This window comes from Dendrobates tinctorius, unplaced genomic scaffold, assembly GCF_039654945.1.
Source record: "Dendrobates tinctorius isolate UK_male_01 unplaced genomic scaffold, ASM3965494v1 ptg000409l, whole genome shotgun sequence".
Classification (NCBI taxonomy): Eukaryota; Metazoa; Chordata; class Amphibia; order Anura; family Dendrobatidae; genus Dendrobates; species Dendrobates tinctorius.
This window is the reverse complement of record NW_027362073.1, coordinates 668,106-677,942: the sequence shown is the minus strand read 5'-3', so window position 1 is coordinate 677,942 and position 9,837 is coordinate 668,106. Positions and strand designations below refer to the sequence as shown.

At 41.1% G+C, this 9,837-nt stretch overlaps 1 protein-coding gene across 2 annotated transcripts in view; it reads right to left on the bottom strand.

The window, feature by feature from the left end:
- Window positions 1-206: 206 nt before the first annotated feature.
- Window positions 207-9,837, bottom strand: part of LOC141076464 (uncharacterized) — a 165,149-nt gene continuing 155,518 nt past the window's right edge. The window contains exon 3 of one of the 2 annotated variants that reach the window (XR_012227496.1): window positions 207-1,962. The gene's annotated coding sequence lies outside the window, so the exon portion shown is untranslated. Of the gene's footprint in view, window positions 1,963-8,491; window positions 8,761-9,837 lie in introns of those variants that run through there. The other variant, XR_012227494.1, reaches the window with a different exon arrangement.

Sequence of the window (9,837 nt, the reverse complement as noted above, 5' to 3'; positions counted from 1 at the left end):
ATTTATTTAGGTCCAGGAGTGTATGGTACACATCTAGTTCTTTGGTTGGAGAAAAGGAGAGTCCTTTGGAGAGGATTTTTTGCTGCATTTCTGACACAGTATAACTGGAAAGGTTTATAACTGTGTTTTCCCCTGTTTTTTCCTCAAGGAATACCTTCCTGTGTCTTTTCCCAGATCTCCTGCTCCTCCGCCGTTTTTTTAAGCTGAATATTGTACATCAGTTCTTCTCTGTGATGTAATTTGCTGATTCTCCATACGATGTGATGTAGATCCACTTAATTTCCTTTCAAAAGGACCAAATGAATCATCCGTATCATTGTCTTCAGAGTTCTCACGTGAAGTGTGTGATGTATCCTTGACGGAAAATACCACTCTGCGTTGTCTGCCATTAGATTTATCTCCACTCTGTTTGAGGATTGATTTTTTTATTTCTCTGGCGACGCTCACTAGACCAGGAATACACCTCATTGCAGTTATAGTCATTACAGTCTCTTTGATATTTGGATTTTTTAATATTAGTGATCTGGTCTTCCAACTTTGCCAGGTTGGTTTTAATATTATCAGATCATTGATGAAATTTTTCAAGAGACTTGTACTGCTGTAATGCATGTTTGGTCTCTTGGATCTCAAGTTTAATGGCTGATAGCAAGGATTCCTCCTCTGCTATAATGAGGTCTATCAGTTTAAAGGAGCATTCGCTGAGGGTATTAAACCATTTTTTCCTCAAACTCCTCAGAAAATTGAGTGGTGGACGATTTTTTGATCCTCAATCCCCTAGGGATCATGTCCTGATCAAGATAGAATTTTAGAGTGACACAGTCCCACCAAATACGGAGCTCCTTTACCCTCTGTTTTTCCCAGTTTCATAAGTTTGTCTATTTCTTGGGTGTCAGGTGTAGATTCAGATCTACTGTTTGAAGAAATAGCAGATGCGCTTAGATTTCTAGCATAGTAATGGTCATCATCCAGTTCAGAGGTGGTAGCATCTGTCCCATCTGAAATCACTTGGACTTGTGACATTTTTTCTTTGTAACATGTATGGAAAATTAACGTATGCAAATTGGATTTATTTACTCCCAAAATAATGAGATTTATCTGATGGGAGATGGACTTCTGGAGGGGGAGCTAGACTAGACAAAAAACTCAAAAATATACAAAAAAGTTTAGTGTCCGCTCACCTCCTCCTGGAGCGCACGGATCCCGCTGTGCGGCATGTTTTCAGAACTTAGAAAAAATAAGTTCAGCGCTGTAAGTCCATAAAATCCATTTTTCTTTTATTCCATCACTTCCAGTAACTATAGTAACTTCCAGTCACTTTAACTATAAAAAATCAATTCAATTGAAGAGCTTATAGTGATGGGAGTAGAGTTCCTACTTAAGTACAATTTTTCACTCAACAAAAATTTTTATTTGCAGGTACGTGGAGCACAGATGGGTGCAGGGTTCTCGCCATGGCTGGCAAATTCATATTTGGCAACCTGGGAGCAGGATTTTCTTTTTTCTGGCGCGGATCCCCTTTCCGCTCACATCAGGTTGATGGGTCGTTATATGGATGACCTCCTCCTGGTGTGGGATGAGACGGTGGAATCCGCGACAGAATTTATTCAACATTGTAATGACAATGGAATGAATCTGAGATTTACCCATTCAATTGGAACCAGCTCCATTAATTTTCTGGATGTGACGCTCAGTTTTGATTCCACAAATAAAATCCTAGTGTCCCCCCACCGTAAAAGTACAGCCACAAACTCCACCCTATTGGCACAGTCCTGTCACCAAAAGAATGTCATTAAAAATGTTCCCTTTGGAGAGCAGTATAGGTTCAAAAGGAATTCATCTTTACATGAAACTTTTGAAAAAATGAAATATGAGACACGTGTCAGACTGACAGGAAGGGGTTACTCCAAGTGGATGCTAGATAGGGCTGAGGACATAATCCGTAACAAGGACAGAGCAGAGATGCTGAAAGAAACAGGAAAAAGAAAAAACTGTCACAAATATAGACCTAATCATGCAGGTAATAAAAATGGAGTCGTTTTTACAACTATGTACAGCCCATACTTCAAAAATATTACTAACATCATTAAAAAAAGATTACCTATATTATATCAGGACAAAAAATTGGGAAAAAATCCTGACAAATCCTGTGAAATTTATTGCCAAAAAAAGTCTACACTCTGGGAGATATTCTGTCCCCCAGCCTCTATCTCAGCGATAACAAAAAGGACAATTGGCTCAGCACTAGAGGGTCATACAAATGCAGCCACAATGTCTGCACCTGTTGCAAGTATATGAAAAATACTAAAACTTTTGCCTCTTGTGCAAATAAAAATAGAGTATATGATTAATTCATATATAAACTGCAACACAAGTAATGTAGTGTACACTGTGCGCTGCGCTGTGTGTGACCTCCAGTATGTCAGCTGCACAGGAGGACCACTGAAGATCGGGATAAGACGTCACCTCTCAGATGCCACCAGCAAAAATCATTAATAAAAGTTCAGCAATTTCAAAACATTTTATTAATAGTCATAGAGGGTATGTGTCTGCTTTTGAGGTGTCAGGTGTAGAAAGGGTTCAAATTCCAGCCAGAGAAAAGAAAACTGATAAGCCGGGAAACATGGTGGATTTATCAGCTAAACACCAGGGTCCCACATGGCATCAATATTAGACAGGATCTGATTTATCACTATGAATGAAAAAAAAAAAAAAACCTATCTGATGTCATATATGATCCCAGCCTGTAAGGGGTCAATTGTCTATCAGGTTTCTCTACACAGCTGTCCCTATCAGGTAGTTGGATCTGGTGGGTGGGATTGAACTGTGAACTAGTCTATAATGTTCAGTCTGCCATTAGATCTCTGTCAATGATTAAGACACACGGTTTTGCGTTGAAACGCGTTTGATTTTAATGTTCTGGACTATGACTTAATTGCTTTTATCCTACTGGAAGTGATAGAACAAAAGAAAAATGGATTTTATGGACTTACAGCGCTGGACTTATTTTTTCTGAGTATATACTGTAATTTCTCGTTTTTCTTATCTTTCAGGTTACATCGGGGGCTTATCTACAGCATTACAGAATGCTGTAGATAAGCCAATGATGATGGTGGCCGCATCTCATAGGGCAAAAATGAGGTGACAGATTATCTTTAATGATCTCAAGGCAGCTGGGACCAGTCACCAAGAAAACCATTGCCAACACATTACGCCGTAAAGTTTTAAAATCCTGCAGTGCCCGCAAGGTCCCCCTGCTCAAGAAGGCACATGTGCTGGCCCGTCTGAAGTTTGCCAATGAACACCTGGATGATTCTGTGATTGAGAGAAGGTGCTGTGGTCAGATGAGACAAAAATTAAGCTCTTCGGCATTGACTCAACTTACAGTGTTAGCGGAAATAAATGCAGCCTGACCCAAACAACACCATCCCCACACCAGAACACCATAAGCACATTAAGATCATGGAGTGGCCGAGCCAGTTTCCAGACCTTAATCCCATAGAAAACTTATGGAGGAAGTTGAAGCTCCGAGTTGCCAAACAACAGCCCCAAAATATTAATGATTTAGAGATGATCTGCAAAGAGGAGTAGACCAAAATTCCTCCTGACATCTGCACAAACCTCTTCATCAACTACAAAAAAATCTGACTGCTATGCTTGCCAACAAGGGTTTTGCCACTAAGTCTTGTTTGCCAGAGGGATCAAATACTTTTTTTCCTCACTGCAAAATACAAATAAATTTATACTATGATTTCCTTGATTTTATTTTTGATATTCTATCTCTCAATGTTAAAACTAACCTACCATTAAAATTATAGACTGGTCATGTCTGTCAGTGGGAAAACTTACAAAATCAGCAAGGGATCAAATACTTATTTCCCCCACTGTACAAGTGCTTCTCACTGAATTAGAATATCAAAAAGTTAACTTCAGTTCTTCAATATAAAAATTGAAACTCATTCTACAGCGTCATTACCAGTGTATCTATTTCAAGTGTTTATTTCTGTTAATGTTGATCATGGCCTACAGCCAATGAAAACCCAAAAGTGATCTCAGTAAATTAGATTAAAAAACACCTGCAAAGGCTTCCTAAGCATTTAAAAAAAGTCCCTTAGTATGTTTCAGTAGGCTCCACAATCATGGGGAAGACAGATGACTTGACAGATGTCCAGAAGGCAGTCACTGACACTCCACAAGGAAGGTAAGCAACAAAAGGTCATTGTGAATAGCAAGCTTCTTTAGCAGAGTGCTGTATCCAAGCATACAAGTGTCATATTCCTTGTGTTAAACCACTCATGACCAATAAACAATGCCAGAAGCGTCTTACCTGGACGACAAAAAAAATGGACTGCTGCTCAGTGGTCCAATATGTTCTCAGAGGAAAGCAAACTGTGCAATTCATTTGGAAATCAAGATCCCAGAGTCTGGAGGAAGAGTAGAGGCGCACACAATTCAAGCTACTTAAGGTCTAGTGTGAAGTAGCTGCAATCAATGATGGTTTGGGGAGCCATGCCATCTGCTGGTTTAGGCCCACTGTGTTTTATCAAGACCAAAGTCAATGCAGCCATCTACTGTGAAAATTTAGAGCACTTCATGCTTCCCTCCGCAAACAAGCTTTTTGGAGATGGACATTTTATTCTCCAGGAAGACTTGGCACCTATCCACACTGCCAAAAGTACTAATACCTGGTTTAAAAACGGTATCACTGTGCTCGATAGGCCAGCAAATACACCTGACCTTAACCCCATAGAAAATCTATGGGGTATTGTCTCATCTTCCTTTTGACACCAGACCCAACAATGCAGACAAGCTGAAGGCTGCTATCAAAGCAACCTGGGCTTCCATAACACCTCAGCAGTGGCACAGGCTGATCCCCGCCATGCCATATTCATGCAAAAAGGAGCCCTGACCAAGTATTGAGTGTATTTACTGAACATACATTTTAGTGGCCCAGCATTTCGGATTTTAAAATCATTTTTCAGGCTGCTGTTCTAAAGTTTTCTAATTTCACGCTATTTGTAATAACGGAGTTTCACTTTATATTGAACTGAATTAAATGTTTGATATTCTAATTTAGTAAGCAGCATTTGTATTCCCATTACAGAAGCATAATCAAAAACTACCCTCTTCCTTGGTGACCAGTGAACTGAATACAATATGTTGATGAAGATTAGAGATGCGCTAAAAAGGGATGCTGGAATGATTGCTGAAATAAGTGTTCCGATATGAAATGTTGAAAAGGATAGCTGGAACAGCTTTTCATACCAGTTTCAGAATGGAAATAATGAAGCTTCGTTCTGGTTGCCAAAAGGGAGTCTTCTTGTACCACTGTGCTTTGAGGGGGATCCTCTGTCCTAAGATCATTTTCTCATGTCTGTGCTTGCAGGGAATCCTCTTCGTACTTGTAGGAGATCCTGTATTTGATCCGTGTATTATGAGCGGTGTCCAAGGGTCACTGCTCTACAACATCCGCTTAAAAAAAAAAAGCTGCCGCCTTGTAGATGTGTGACATCACTAAAGCAATACGGGCTCTCTCTCAGGGAAAAAAAAAAAAAATGTTGGTTTGTCCAGTACATTTCTGCAGTTGCAACCTCCTTCATCAGGAGTAACACCTACCATGTCTGGCAGTCTTAATAATGGCGAGTACTTTAAAAGAATTCAATTATTTTTTTTCCTTATTATGTGATGTTCATTTTTAGAAAGCAAATACAGTAATTCTCTAACTAACAAGACCTGCTGATTTGAAACCGTTCAATGTAAAGATCCATCTGCTGTCCGCTCTCAACATCAGTATATCAAAGGCTGGGTTCACATTGCATTCAGGCAGTCCGTTTAACGGATTGCGCTACACCGCGGCATAACGCAGTTTAATGCAATCTGTTAACGCCGCCATTCACTTCTGTTAGGAGAGCATCGCTTGCGCATGCCATAGAACATGCGCTAGCGATGTCCCGTCATTCTGTGACGGACCCTCAGACGCAGGCTGCGGCGTTCGGGGGTCCGTCACCGCTAGCGCAGATAATAGCGTTAACGCAGTCCGTCAACACTATGCATTGAACGGACTGCTTTAACGCAATGTGAACCTAGCCTAAGTTGAGGGAAATAAGAACGGTAAAAAAAAAAAAAAGTATAGCACGAAAAAATGTATTGTTCACCAATAACAGAAAAACAGCAGGACTTAGTATTACATGTAGTGTGCCAGTTATAACGCAATATAAGCAGGAATATAAATTAAAAAAAATAATAATAAAAAAAAAGTTGTAGAAAAAACCCTGGTCTCTACTACAAGGAAAAAAAAAAAAAAAGGGGGGGACCTTATTCCATCTAAACAGAGCTTCATATTTATGAAAGCCCATAATTTAGAGAGCAGAATAGCACCAACATTAGTGAGAAAAAAGAAAAGTAATTTGAGGGGGGAAAAAATGGTTTCTTTCCATGTAAAAAATGAACAATGTGTAAGGCGAAGGGAAATCATGACCCAATAATTACCTTTGAAACTTCAGGAAAGAAAAATATCCACAATAATAAAAGTGCATATAACGTGGGCAGCACGGTGGCTCAGTGGTTAGCACTGCAGCCTTACAGCACTGGGGTCCTAGGTTCAAATCCCACCAAGGACAACATCTGCAAGGAGTTTGTATGTTCTCCTAGAGTTTGCGTGGGTTTCCTCGGGGTTCTTCGGTTTCCTCCCACATTCCGAAGACATACTGATAGGGAATTTAGATTGTGAGCACCAATGGGAACAGTAGCAAGAGTGTGTAAATAGAGATGTGCGAACCCGAACAGTAAAGTTCGGCGTCCATACCGAACACCTATTATCCGGGCACGGACACCGAACGCTGACCTCACCAGGAAGTCTGCGTTACTGTTCGGGTTCAGCTGCCACAACACCGGTGTTTTTCGCACTGTCACTGTCATCCCAGCGCAGCGGGGATGTCACCGAGGTCAGCCCAGCTGGGAAAGGAGCCTCATTGACCACCAATAACCTCGACGACCACCAGTCTCTGAGGCTGCACTTGCAGCAGTTCAATCACCAGTGGTTTTCAGCCTGGACAGTCACATCACCGTCCAGGTTGAAAACGGTTTATCCTCCAGGTATTGTTTTTTTATTTTAGTTTTCTTACAGGAGAATGAGGGCTTTGCTGGAATTAAGGCTTCGCTGGAATTAGGCATTTAAATAAAAATGGAAAACTGTTTAGTCTTATTTCAAATAAAGGACTTTATTCTGTCTTTATTTACCATACAAATATAGGATTAGTAAGGGATAGGCGTCTTACACCCATGGGCTTGATGTCACCTTTGTATTGTCAGGTGACCTCAACCCCACAAATATGAACCCCATTTGCCACTGCTACATGGCAAGTAGGAAGAGCTGGGCAATGCACCAGAATTAGCGCATCTAATAGATGTGCCTTTTCTGGGCAGCTGCAGGCTATTTTTAGGCTGGGGGGGCAATATCCATGGCCTCTTACCAGCCCCCAGCTGTCTGCTTTAGCAAGGTTGGTTGTTGAAAATGGGCAGGACCCGGCCCCATTTTTTAAAATTATTTGGTTAAAAATAGAAAAATCACAGCATGGGGACCTCTCTATTCTTGATAACTAGCCTTGATAACTAGCTGAAGCTGAGGGCTGCAGTCCCCAACTGTGAGTTTTGTCTGGCTGATTAGCAAAACTAGCCACTCCTGCTCTCATTGTAATTAATGGTTGCAGGTGTCGGATGATGGGATCAGGAGCCCCATCAGCTGACAGTGACTGGAGGTAAGCTTTATACTTCAGATCACAGCTGAGTGCTCACGCTGTCTTTTGACAGCATGGGAACCGCGGCTCTCTAACCAGCGGGGATGATTTCCCCGCCGATCAGAAGCGGTGTTTGCCGTGCTATCATGCACATTACAGTGCCGCAAATGATGCGTTGAACATTCAAACATGATAATGATCCAAAACACAAGGCCAAGTCGACATGTCATTAGCAAGAGTAGAACAAAGTGAAGGTTCTGGACTGACCATCTCAGTCTCCTGACCTCAATATCATTGAGCCACTCTGGAGAGATCTCAAGCACGCAGTTCTTGATAGACAGAATAGGAATTTACAGGAACTGGAGGCTTTTTGCCAAGTAGAGTGGGCAGCTTTACCATGTGACAAAAAAAAAACAAAAAAAAAAAAAAACCTCATCCACAACTACTACAAAAGACTTCAAGCTCTTATTGATGTTAGAGAGGGCAATATATGGTATTAAGAAATGGGGTATGTTAACTTTTGATCAGGGTCATTTGGATGTTTTCAGTTGTCATTACCCAACCACTTACCATGAGTGGAAAAAAAAAAGTTTGGTGTTATTCATATTCTCACTGAAAAAAGGCCAAGAAAGCAAAAATTTTGCCGGGGTATGTAAACTTTTGAGCACAACGGTATGCTCTTTCAATCTTAATCATAGTTCATGTTTTTTCTTTTCTATATGTTTTTGGTGTGGGCATTTTATACAGTATATCACACCTTTTAGTGTAACACATTTATTTATTTTACTCACTTATAAAAGCGCCGTTAATTCCACAAAGCTTTACATATAGAGATAGGTGGACACTTGGATGTACGGGTTCGGCCAGCTGCAAGAAGTTCTGTTCTGGTACCCAAACCCGGACCCCCGCCTGCCAGTGCAGTGAATATTCATTTCTCTTTAGCCGCAGGCACAGGCTTTAGCCGCATCAGCCAGCTCCTGCCTCCTCTGACCAACTGCGCTCTCCCTCCATCTTCTGGACCCGCACTCTATTAACAAGGAGGGGGTTTGCAGCACAAAAAAAAAAAAAAAATAAAATGTGAAAAACTTTATATTAGAACATACACAGTAGCTATAATATTAAGAGGCAGTTCACAGGGCACCCCATGTAATTACATTATGGAAACACAATGGGAAGTTTTTTAGGGTGCAGGGTGTGGAGAAGGGAAAAATATTGGCAAGGGGGAGACTTCATAAAGCTGATGTCAAGGACAGAAAGCAGTTGGATCTTTACATTGGAACCAGCAGTTTTTAGAATGCATACAATTATCAAAAAATTGGATTCTGAAACGAAGAAATAAGGTACTTGCATACATAAAGACTGCCAAACATGGCAGGTGTAAGCCCTAATGAAGGCGGTCGCAACAGCAGAAACGTACTGGTCAAGCCAACACTCGCCCCCCCACTCACCCCTCCCCCCCCCCCCAAGAGAGCATCGCTCATCTCACATGGATCTAAGTACAGACAGGATTTCCCGCAAGAATAGATATAAGAACAGGATCCTAGGATGGAGGATCCCCACACAGTGCAGCAACAAGACTCCCTGCTATACACGCAGGATTCCGTTTGCAATCATAACAAAGTTTCATCATTTCCACTCTGAAACAGGTAAAGAAAGTTGTTCCAGCTTTTTTTCAACATTTAATAGTAAAGTACTTATTTGGGTGTTGAGATTTTGCAGGGCTGGTTTGAGGGTGCCAAGGCATGCAGCAGAACCCCACATAAGTGACCCCATTTACAAACTACAGTACACCTCGTAATGAATTCATCTAAGGGTGCAGTGATCATATTGACACAGCAGGTGGGTCACAGAATTTTATACCATTAGGCAGGGAAGATATTACATTTTTACCACCAAAATTTAGCTTTAGCCACAGATTTTACATTTTCACACTGGGAAATGGGTAAAAAAAAACACACATTTACCAAAATCTGTCCCACAGTTTCTGAGGAATATAGAAATACCCCATATCTGGTTGTACAGTACTGCTTAGACCACAAGGCGAGACTAAGGAAGGACGAAGCACTTTTTGCCTCCTGGAGCTCAGATTTTCTTTGTGACTCTG